This window comes from Marmota marmota, unplaced genomic scaffold (assembly GCF_001458135.2).
Source record: "Marmota marmota marmota unplaced genomic scaffold, marMar, whole genome shotgun sequence".
In the NCBI taxonomy this organism is placed as follows: Eukaryota; Metazoa; Chordata; class Mammalia; order Rodentia; family Sciuridae; genus Marmota; species Marmota marmota.
In genome coordinates this window covers 48,256,318-48,268,896 of record NW_025999977.1, presented here as the reverse complement: position 1 = coordinate 48,268,896, position 12,579 = coordinate 48,256,318, and positions in this window count along the sequence as shown.

The window sequence follows — 12,579 nt, the reverse complement described above, 5'->3', positions numbered from 1 at the left end:
TAAGATTTAGCTTCATTTAAAATATCATTTGTCTACTGGCAAATCACATACAAAAACATATTAAAAAGATAGTGTACCGTGATCAAGTGGGGTTCATCCCAGGGATATAAGGTTGGTTCAACATACAGAAATCAATAAATATGATTCATCACATCAATAGATTTAAAGACAAGAATTACATGGTTATCTCAATAGATGCAGAAAAAGCACTTGATGAAATACAGCATCCATTCATGTTCAAAACACTAGAGAAACTAGAGATAGTAGGAACATACTTCAACATTGTAAAAGATATATATGCTAAACCTAAGGTCAACATCATTTGAAATGGAGAAAAAAAATGAAAGCATTCCCTCTAAAAACTGGAACGAGACAGGGATGCCTCTTTCACCACTTTTATTCAACGTAGTCCTGAAAACTCTAGCCACAGCCATTATACAGAAGAAAGAAATTAACGGGATATAAATAGGAAAAGAATTCAAACTACCTCTATTTGCCAACAGCATGATTTTATATTTAGAAGACCCCCCATAAAACACTACATTAGAAAACTTCTAGAACACATAAATTTACATAAATGTAAAATTATCATCCATAAATCAATTGTATTCTTATACATCAGTGATGCATCAACTGAAAGAGAAATTAGGAAAACTATCACCTTCACAATATCCTCAAAAAAATAAAAATAAAATATTTGGGAATCAATCTAACAAAAAAGGTGAAAGACCTCTACAGTGAAAACTACATAACAATAAAGAAAGAAATTGAAGAATTTACAAGATGGAAAGAGCTCCCATGTTCTTGGATAGGCAGAGTTAATATTGTCAAAATGGCCATACTACCAAGGCACTATACAGATTTAATGCAATTCCTATTAAGGTTCCAATGTCATTCTTCATAGAAATAGAAAAATCAGTCATGAAATTTATTTAGAAAAATAAGAGGCCCAGAATAGCAAAAGCAATTGTCAGCAAGAAAAGTGAAGCAAGAGATATCACAGTACCAGACTTTAAATTATACCATAGAGCTATAGTAACAAAAACAGCAGGGCATTTTCATCAAAACAGATATGAAGACCGACAGACAGAATAAAAGACACAGAAAAACCCACATAAATAATTATCTCATACTAGACAAAGGTGTCATAAACATATATTGGAAAAAATAGCCTATTCCAACAACTGGTACTGGGAAAACTGAAAATCCATATGTAACAAAATGAAATTAGACCCCTATATCTCACCCTACAAAAACTCAACTCAAAGTGGATTAAGGACATAGGCATTAGACATTTTCTTCTACTAGGAGAGAAAAAGTATGCCCAACTCTCCATCATATCAGCTTAGGAACCAAATTCCTCAGTAAGACTCCTAAAACACAAGAAGTAAAATCAAGAATCAATAAATGGGTTGGTATCAAACTAAAATGCTTCTTCACAACAAAGGAAACAATGAAGAACATGAACTGAGAGCCTACAGAGTGGGAGATAATCTTTCCATCTACATCTATAATCTTTCTCAGAACATCAATCTCTAGGATATATAAAGAACTCAAAAACATAACAACAAAAAAACAAATAACCCAATCAACAAATGAGCTAAGGAAGTGAATAAATACTTCACAGAAGAAATGCAATTGGTCAACAAATAAATGAATAAAATGTTCAACATCACTAGCAATTAGAGAAACACAAATTAAAACTACACTGAGGTTTCATCTTGCTCCAGGCAGAATGGCAATTACCAAGAATACAAGCAACAATTAATGTTGGCAAGGATGTGGGGAAAAGGTACACTCATACATTGCTAGTGGGACTGAAAATTGGTGCAACCCCTCTGGAAATCAGTATGAAGTTTCCTCAGAAAACTTGGAATGGAACCACTACTTGACCCAGTACGATCATTCCTTAGAATATACCCAAAGGACTTAAAATCAGCATACTATAGTGATTTGGCCACATCATGTTCATACCAGCTCAATTTACATTAGCTAAGCTATGGAACCAGCTTAGGTGCCCTTCAACAGATGAATCAATAAAGAAAAATGTGGTACATATATACAATGGAATATTACTGAGCCATAAAGAAGAATGAAATTTGCTGGTAAATGGATGAAACTGGAGACGCTCATGTTAAATGAAACAAGCCAATCCCCAAAAACCAAAGGCCAAATATTCTCTCTGATATATGGATGCTGACTTACAATAGGTGGGGGAGAGGAAGTAGTGAAGGTTCACTGGATTGGACAGGGGGGAGTGGGGGAAAGGGAGGGGGAATGGGAATAGAAAAGACAGTAGAATGAATCCGACATAACTTTCCTATATTCGCATATGAATATGTGACCAGTGTAACTCCACATCATGTACAACCACAAAAATGGGAAATTATATTCCATGAATGTATGGTATGTCAAAATACATACTAATGTCATGTTTAACTAACATGAACAAATAAAAAAGAGATAAATTTAAAAATAATAAAATAAAATTTCATTTTTCTTTATTACCATAATATTTCTTAAAACAAAACCAAAAGAGGACTCCTTATGCTTTTTCTCAAATTTTCACCAGCATATGCTAGGCAGATAAAAATCTTCTTTTTCAATGACTCACTGCTTTTTAGGCTTCCAAAATGTTTAGCTAATATTAAAGGAGTGAAAACATTCAACTTTGTTGCAATGTAACACACAGCAGAGGGCAGGCTCTGTGTGAGTATAACAGAAAAGAATAAGAAATTACAAAAGATAAAATAATTGAATGAGAATTAACAAAATATTAGTTGTGTTTTTAGAGCAGACACAACTGAAATTCATAAGTAAGAAATAGATTTGATTAAAATGTATTATAGATATAATCTCATTATATCTAGCAACAACCAGATACTCAAATATAGGACCAAATTCTAAAGTCCTAAAACCCCAAAATATATGGGAAAACTTATAAAGAATTTAGAAAGCTAAAACCTGAATGTAGACTTTAATGTTAAATCACTTTAGCTAACAACAACAACAAAAAGTAGTGAATTCATTTTATGTGCAGCCAGGTAGACACGTTAAAATAAAAATCTGTTAGATGTGAGTGTACTCCCTAGGCCTCAGCATCTAGATCCATTATTCAGTTAAAAACTCAATAATAATTTTTAGAAAGTATCTTTAATTCAGATTTTTACACAAATACAACTTTAGGGTTCATAATAAGTACACATAATGGAATAAGAATTACACATTTTCCAATTAACTTGGGCATCTTCTATACGCTGGACTATATAAGATAAAGAACTAGGTTCTGAAGTGAATTTTCAATGCTTTAATCCAAAAAAACACTTGAGCAGTTAGACGTGGAGACCATGGCGGTTAAAACAGCCCAAAACTCCCACCCTCGTAGAACTCATATTCTGGTGAGGAAATTCACACAACCAACAGAAAATAAGCAACAGAATGTTTTATACAGCACTCAGTCCTTGGGAAAGAATAAAACAAGGAAGGAAATAGAACAGGTGGGGCAGGATGTCAATTCAAAATTACACACAGAGAACAGATCTCAATGAGAGAGATAACTGAGCAGAGGCCTGAAGGAAGAGAGGGGACTCAGCCATTAGGATATCTGGAAAATCGTCCAGGAATCAGCAATAGTGCACGCCTTGGCTGGAAACTTTTTGATTGAGGAAAAGTAAGAAAAATATCGTGGCTGGACCTGACTGAGCAGAAGGTTGTACCTCAGTGAGGTAACTGTTTCCTACGAGCCAGGTACTAGGACCTTGTGGAGGGAGGTTGGAAGCCATTGAAGAGGGCTGAGCAGACGAGTGACAAAGGGCTTCAACAGTCTCACTCTTGACTCTCTGTTGAGAATACACTGCAGGAAGAATAAATGCTGAAAAAGAGATCCATAAGGTTACTGCATTAATCCAGGGAGAGACTCAGTGGCAATGGAGGTGGCGAGGTTTGTTGGGGGTGGGAGGGGGAATTTTTTAAAATTTGTTTTAATTAGGTATATATGACAGCAGAATGCATTTTGATTCATTGTACACAACTGCAGCACAACTTTACATTTCTATGGTTGTACTCAATGTAGCATCACACCACATGTACAGTCATACATGTACCTAGGGTAATAATGTCTGCCTCATTCCACCATCTTTCCTGCCCCCATTCACCATCCCTCCCCTTTGCCCAATCAAAGTTCCTCCATTTTTCCCATCCCTCTCCCCTCCACATTATGGATCTGTATCCACTAATCAGAGAGAACATTTGGCCTTTGGTTTGGGGGGATTGGCTTACTTCACTTAGCACAATATTCTCCAACTCCAGCCATTTACTACAAATTCCATAATTTTATGGGAGGGGATATTTTGAAGGTAGAACTAATATGATTTGCTTCAGGGTTTGAAATTTGGAAATGAGATCAAAAGGGGAGAAAAAAAAAAGATCCCAAGGACTTGGACCTGAGCAACTACAGGATGCAGGAGAGAGCAGGAATAATTGATAGGCAGATTTTTCTTCCTGAGTGTTTTCAGGGCCTGTTTTCATGTGTGGAGGGCATGAATGTGTCAGTTTACCAGCACTGTTAAAGTGCTGAAAGCCAGAACAGTGTACCCTCCTTCCTAACTCAAAATTAATTTCTTTTTACTTTGAGTAACTCTCCGTTAGCTGGGTTTATAAGTTGGAATTGATTTTTCAATATACTGATCTAGCATGTGTTACCCAGAGAGTGCCTAACTCACTACAATTTCATTAAAAGGCTAAGTGAGGTCAAACCACAAAGGGCTGATGGACTCAAATAATAAACAGAATGATAACTGAGAAATTGTTCAAGGGTGATTTCACCTTGGCTAATTGCCAGACCAGTGACCCAGCAGGGCAAAGGACTGACAGCAAACAAGCATCCAATTGAGTAGATGCAGCTACCTAGCGCCTCTGTCATTCTTCACAGACCAAAGTGCAGTGGTTGACAAAACCACATGAAGCTGAGATTATCAAGAGACTAGAGACAAAACTCAGATTCATTTAATTTTTTGCCATGACAGTGGGAGAGGGGCAATCTCCCACAAGTCAGAATGCAGTACAATAGTAATTAGGCAATTCCTAGTGTCTCGTGTCTATAACTTTACATGATACTTCTCATTATTATGGAGCAAACAGGCCTGAGTGAATGGTTTCCTCCTACAAAGTGGCCATACAAGAGAGTGAATCCCATTTGTTGAGCACTACTATGTGATTAGATAAAAGAAACCATTGCATATCATACATAATTCACTTGTGTATCACTAGATACCCAAGGCCTAAAAGGATCTGCTAATGTATTTCATATTAGTGATATGATTTGGAAACATAGTTATTTTTGAGACATATTAGATGAACCTAAATTCAAGACTGAAACAATTTTTGTATTAAGAACCTCTCATTCTTAGAATTGCATCGCTCCCATATATCCCTTCCATAGCAAAACTTCAGCCATGATAGAATTCTGCAAATATACTCAGAGCTGAAAATAGTTTTTATTATAGCTTTACATTTCACCCATAAAACCCACTAGCTCCAAATCATTCACTAGTATGCATTCTGGTCCTATCATCACTTCTAATGGAACACACAGGGATTTAGAAGAGAGGGAAAGAGGAAAGTGGGGAGGTTCTTCCCTCAGTGACGATCCTTAACCACTACACAAGTCAATTATGTATTAAAACACTCTTACAATGAGCCATGCACTTTGTAAAGATTATCATCTTTAAATAAACTCTCTTATGATTTTTAGTATATAGATGGAGAAACCAAGCCACAGAAAGCCTCAGTAACAGGAATAAGCTCTGATAAGTAGTCAGTAGTGGTGCCCAGATTTAAACTCTGGCCACTTAGCTCCAGAATCTATGCCTTTAAATGCTGTAGTATGAGGGTATACACTCAGCCCCGTTAATCTAAATTTCTCGCAGAAAATGAAGTGGGAAAAAAATCACTAAGCAAAAGAAGAATGCACCATCTTAGATTAAAGTAGACAAAAGCTTTGTTATCAAGATACAGTAACTCACTTACTGCTTTTCAAATGCACTATTTTATTTTGTATCACAGAGTCAAATCAAATCGCTCTTAGACTCATGTATAAAACAATTTCCACAAGGGATTAGAGAAAATTAAAATTTTAAAGAACAAACAGTATATTGCTGCTTTAATATATTCACTTATGCTATTTTCTCTACAAGAAACGATTTCAAATTCAAAAATAGACACTTGCTATGGTTTTCTCACAGATAAAGTGTAAACCTTTCTGTGACCGGGTTATACTTCATCATTTCTTAAGAAACTCAGCCATTTTTCATCTTCTTTTTTTCCTTCATGGTTTGCTGCTGGTGTTTCAAAACATATTTTTGAAACTACAAAGTGAAGTAGAAGAAAGAAAAAAGATTCACTCAGGTAAACATATTTTTTTAAAAAGGAAAGCAAACAGAATTTCTTTTCATGTAATTAGTAAATACCTAATATTATGGAAATTCTATGTTAAATTCTAGTTAAAGTGGTGTTGGTTCAATTCACTGATAAAGTTTAAGAACCACAGAACTAGTAGGTAGTTAACTTAGACATGATCCTACATAGCCCAATGTTTTCTAGACTCAATTACCTGACTAACTGAGCCAGTGAATAAGATATTTTATTTCCTTAATAGGAGGATTTCTGGATAATTTCTGAGTACTATTGAGAAACTAAAGCCCATTACAATCTGTAGTGTATTAACTTTACCTTGTGCACCATATTGCTGAGTGTGTCCAGATAAACTGTCATTCAAGCATGAGAACAAAATAAAGATATTTTCCAACATGCAAGAACTAAGAAATTCTCTATCTTCCTTGGTTAGGATTCTTTCAGGATGCAAGCAAGATAAACTCAAACAAGTTTAAATAGAAGTACTCCATGAGCTCATGGAACTGGAAAGAAAAGTTTGCTGGAACCTCAGGCATGACTCCAGGTCTCAACCATTATCATCAGCTCACCCCTCCCTCCTCCTCCTCCTCTTCCTCCTCCTCCTCCTCTTCCTCCTCCTCCTCTTCCTCTTTCTTCTTCTTCTTCCTCTTCTNTCTTCTTCTTCTTCTCCTCCTCCTCCTCCTCCTCCTCCTCCTCCTTCTTCTTCTTCTTTCTCTCTCTCTCTCTCTCTCTCTCTCTCTCTCTCTCTCTCCTCTTTTCCCTCATGCCCTCTACTTCTCCCTCTTTCTTTCTCTCCCTTCTAGACCTGCTTTTTCTATGCTATGGCAATATTCTCTCTTCTACTGAATACACCCTGCCTCCATGTTGCAGGAAAGAAAGTATGGTTCAAACTACACTGGCTTTATAGCATTTCACTAGTAAAAACAAAAGAATTACATGAGTGTATATAATTTCCTTGAATTATACACTCGCCTCTTAAAGAAAAAAATCCCTGGACTTGGGGAGATGTGTTATGAGTGGTTGGATATTAATCAGGTACCTCTCCTTGTGGTCACAGGCACAGAGTGTTGTGACTAGCAGCTCCATAAAAGTTCCATCAAAGGGATGGTGCTAGAGTAACAAGTTCTAAAAGAAAGTGTGAAATTGCCAGAAGTAAGTAGAAGAGAGAGTAGGCAACGAAAGCAACAGCAAAGCATTACCAATATATCCTTTCTGAGAAAAACATTTTTTCTACAGAATGTGTTTCTGGAAAACAAAAAGAGCAGAATAAAAACTGAGAAAAAAGACCATAGTGATCAAAGAAACAAACAAAATGTTCCACCCAAATGATTTTGATAATATGCTTATGATATAAAATATAATAGGAACATATTTGTAATTGTTTAAAAAAAAGTTCTAAAAGCAGAATAGGCTTGTAAAGGAAAAAAAGAATCTGAAAAATTCTGCATAGTTCAAAATTATTGTGATTGCTGTGGAGGAGGAAGGGCAGAAGACCAACAGTAAAGAAAACGTGTCCTAATGGTCTCATCTCATTTGAGTGGATGAAAGGAGAAAGTTTTATACAAATTTTTAATTATCTGTTAATAGGAAAATATAGCTAGGCCAGTGTCACACACTTGTAATCCCAGTTACTTAAGAGACTGAAGCAGGAGGATCGCAAGTTCAAGGCCAATCGGTGCAACTTAAGGAGACTCTGCTCAAATTAAAAATAAAAAGAGCTGGGGATGTGGTCCAGTGGAAGAGCACTCTGGGTTCAAAATCAAGTATCACCAAAAAAAGGAAAATATACGCATATGTATGTGTATGATACAGATTGACAGATACATATATGGTAATATATATCTGCATTAAAATTTCTACATATATATTGATATGTCCATATTAAAACTGCAATATAGATATAGATATAGATATAGATATAGATATAGATATAGATATAGATATAGATATAGATATATATCCATGTCTCTCTACATGTTAAAATTTTAAAGTAAGCACTAAAATAATGGTTATCAATCTTGGTTGTATATTTTGATCATCTATGATATTTTTATAAAAATGCAAATGTCTGGGCCCAAGCCAAATGATTCTATTTCAGATCTGGTCTTTAACCTTAGAAAGAATATTTTTAACCTTTTTGGGATTCTGATAGGTTACTGTAAGTGAGAACCACTGCACTAATAGAAAGAGGGAATGGGAAAAATTATTACCCAGGGCAAGTCAGGAAGTCAGTTAAATATAAGCACAAAAGAAAGCATAATAAAAAGAAAGACAAAATAAAGAAGCAGAAAAAAAGAAAAGAAAATGAGAGCAGAGAAAAGAAAGCCTAAAGTGACATTAGTAAATAAAGGTGTATTTCCTCTATTCTGAAAGATTCTCATGGAAAGTTAAAAAAAAGTCTACTTTCATATTATTCTTTTTACCAAAAAAAAATTGTATAAATGATACAAATAGATGAAAAATAATGTAAATATTAAGATATTCCTGTAAAATAATATCAAATTTACATTAAGATTGGCATTGTTAATATCAAAACACAATGTCAGGCAAAATTATCAGTATAACAAAAAGGAAACTTTTATACTAAAAAAAGGTAAACACATCAAGAAAATTTTAAGGGCCATAATCCTTTATTCATCAAAACCAGCAACCAAATGTATGTAGTAGGAAAAGTTTGGTCTAAGGTGGTTCAACAAAACCTGTCATATAGAAACTTTTATCATACCTCTTTTAGATTTACTTTTAGAAGTACCTTTTAGAAATACATAAAAGATAAAAATAGGGAGTGTTGTGATTCTATAAAGATATGCTAGATTTTTATTATTAGATAAATAATAATGATTAGATAGTTAATTTACTATTACAAAACATTTTACCTGACATCCAAAATAGGTACAATATTTTCAAATGGTTTATTTACAAAAACTAACTCCATAATAGACAATTAAAAATTTACAGTATGTTACAAAATGAAGCATTGTTAATGGTCATATTGGTTATCTCAAAGCAATGCATCTGGAAATTAATGTAACAAACATGCCATTAACTTCCCACCAAGCTTGGAGACTCAGCAGCAACCCCTACACCTGGTGAGAGGATTCCCCCTTCCAGCATCCTTCTAGGAGTCCAAGGTCCAGAAAGATGCACAGTCATCCTTCTAGGCATGGTCTCATGATATCAATAGGATATCATGAAGAAGAAGAGGATGTGAATGCAGGAAATGAAACAGCAAAGAATACCTGAGTATGAAAGGTGTCACTCCTGATGGCTGAGGCGTGATGCTCAGCAACAATAGCTAATGAGAAGAATAGTTAAGGGTGCTCCATGACACACAGAATGCAGGTCTTTCTAAGAATGTCCACTAGTCTAAGCATGTCTCTGTGAATGAGAAAATTTCATGTAATTTATTTGTAAATTCACTGACTTAAAATTGTGGCAGAATGAGAACAGACATGAGTTGGATGGCACAGACTGGAACAGATTCCATGAAGTTGCTGGAAGCATTAGGCCTAGCTTCCTAGCACTGGCCTCAGCTTTTCCTGTGTCACCTTATACTTATCTCCATACTTAGGTACCTCACAATCAACAGCAACAATGACCTGCTGGCATCTGTCTTCTGATTTCTGCCCCATGAGTCTCCTCTCACCTGTGTCAGCCTCCTGCTGCATCTTCTCCTGAAAGTACTAGACCAAGAAAAACTTGGCTGTCTGCTCAGGACTCTGCTTGCCCCACAGCCTTCTCAAAAGGAGGCTGGTTTTTCTCCCACAGCCCCACAACCGCTAGACCTGGAGTGGGCTAAATTTTCTTCACGTCTCTACTTGTAATTTTTAAGCAAGCTCCCTGCCTCCTTCCTAAAAATCCATATCTTTGAATATCAGATCATCACATACCACCTGCTAGCCCTTATCACTGCTGTCCTTTGTAGGTTTCCAGGTCATTTCTCTTACTTCTCAACAATTTTACCCTAGCTCCTTGTCACTTCCCAATACTACCCCCTTTCTTAATTCGTGATGATTTCAATCTGCATGCAAATAATTCTTTCAGCATTCTAGCCTCTCAGTTATTTGAATTTATTTGCTATAGTAAATTCCCACATAATCCAAATCAGTGGCTCCCACTGTCATATTGTAGACACACCATTCTCTCCGTAATTTCAATTTCAGGCATCTCACTCTCTAACCACAATGCTATACTTGGCCAGCTCCCTTTCTATAATCTCCCAAGCCCAGGAATCCTTTGATCCCACTAGGACTTCAAAGCCATTAATCCTACTACTCTTTCTCCATCCCTCTTTCCCTTTGGTGTCCTTACTCTTCTTCTCACCCAATATATACACATAATGAACCATAATAATCACTCCTTGTCCTACCTTGTCATTCTTTTTGTTTTGAATGTGCCTGGCAAAATCATATCCTTGGTTACATTCAGGTGTCTACTTACTCTGAGCCTGAACGTATGAAGTTGAACACAACTGGAAGAGAATTTCATCCCATATATGACTACTTTCACTTTAGAACGCAATACCATGAACCTCAGATAGGACTTTAATAATACCAGTCAAGCATGCCATAGATCTTGAATCCATGTAATATCTTCTAAATAATTATACTATTTTTTTTTTGTTTTCTTTTTGGAAACCCCATCAATACCTCCTTTCCAAATATCAATTGCATCAGAAAATCAGCTTCCTACATTGTGGAGGATTTGAAATGATCAAAAGAAAACATCATAACCATATTTATACCCTCTTTCCATCTTACTGGAGATAAGCAATCATCAAGCTACTATCTAAAGCCAATTATTCTAGAAGTTATTAGATACCCTCCTCATGGCCTATCAACAACCTCTTTCTTCTCCCACATCAATTTTTCAATCTACTAATTTTCCATCATCATACAAACAACTGCTATTTTTCCTATGTTTACAAAGATCCTCTTCCCTCCTCCTTAATAGCTACCATCCCCATTTCTATACTCCTCTCTGCAGTAAAACTCTTTTAATAGTTGTTGGCAGCCACCGTCTCCTCTTTCTCTCCCATTGTTTTCTTAACTTCATTCCCATCAGGCTTTGCACTATCGCTGAAACTATTCTGCTCAAGGTCATCAATGACCTCCCTATTACTCAAGTCAGTAAAAACCTGTATTTAGAAGGGACTGATGTACTTCTTCACCTGCTTTCAGGACATCACACTTCCTTGGTTTTTCTACTCTGTCTCCCATTTCTCTTGTCTCTTTTGATGATGTGTCTACTTTTCACTGCCCGTTTCATATTGGAATGTTCAGATCCTGAGTTCTCTTCTCTCCTCTCTCAACATTCACTCCTTGTATTAGTCAGCTTTTTATTGCTGTGACTCAGATACTTGACAATAACAACACAAAGGAAGAAATTTTTATTTTAGCTCATGGTTTAAGGGGTTCAGCCCATGGTCAGCCAACTCTACTGCTCTGGGCCCAAGGTTAGGCGCACTTCACGGCAGAATGCCATGTCAGAGAAAAGCTGCGAGATCATGGCAGCCAGGAAGCAGAGAGAAAGAGAACACAAAGGGCCAGAGACAAGACAGAATGCCCAAGAGCACAACCACAGTGGCCTTCTTCCTCCATCCATGCCCATCTGCTTACAGTTACCACCCACTAATCCATTCAAATTATTAATCCACCAAATGGATTAATCCACTGATTAAGTTATAGCTCCCATAATCTAATAGTTTTACTTCTGAACATTCCTGCATTGCCTAACATGAGCTTCTGTGGAAATAATTTATATGCAAAGCATAACACTGTCTTGGTGGCCATGTTCATTTTCAGGATTTTAAATACCTTTCATAAACTAATGACTCCCAGATTTGATTCTCTAGCACATATATCTCCTCAAAACTCCATTCTGATATATGCTATTGTATCTTCCAACATCTCTGCTTGAATATCTAATTAAATCCTCAAACCCAATGTCTCTAAAGCCAAATCCTGATATCAACCCTCAAACCTCCTCCATCCTCAGTGTATTCCCTCTAATTTGATAACATTATCATTCTTTAAATTGCTGAAACTATGCATAGTATCTTAGTTATGCTCAGCTCTTCTCTTCACACTATGAATCCCATGTCATGAAATCCTTTTGCTTCTACTTCAAAATATATTCACAGTAAAATCAGCTCTAATCTTTTATTTT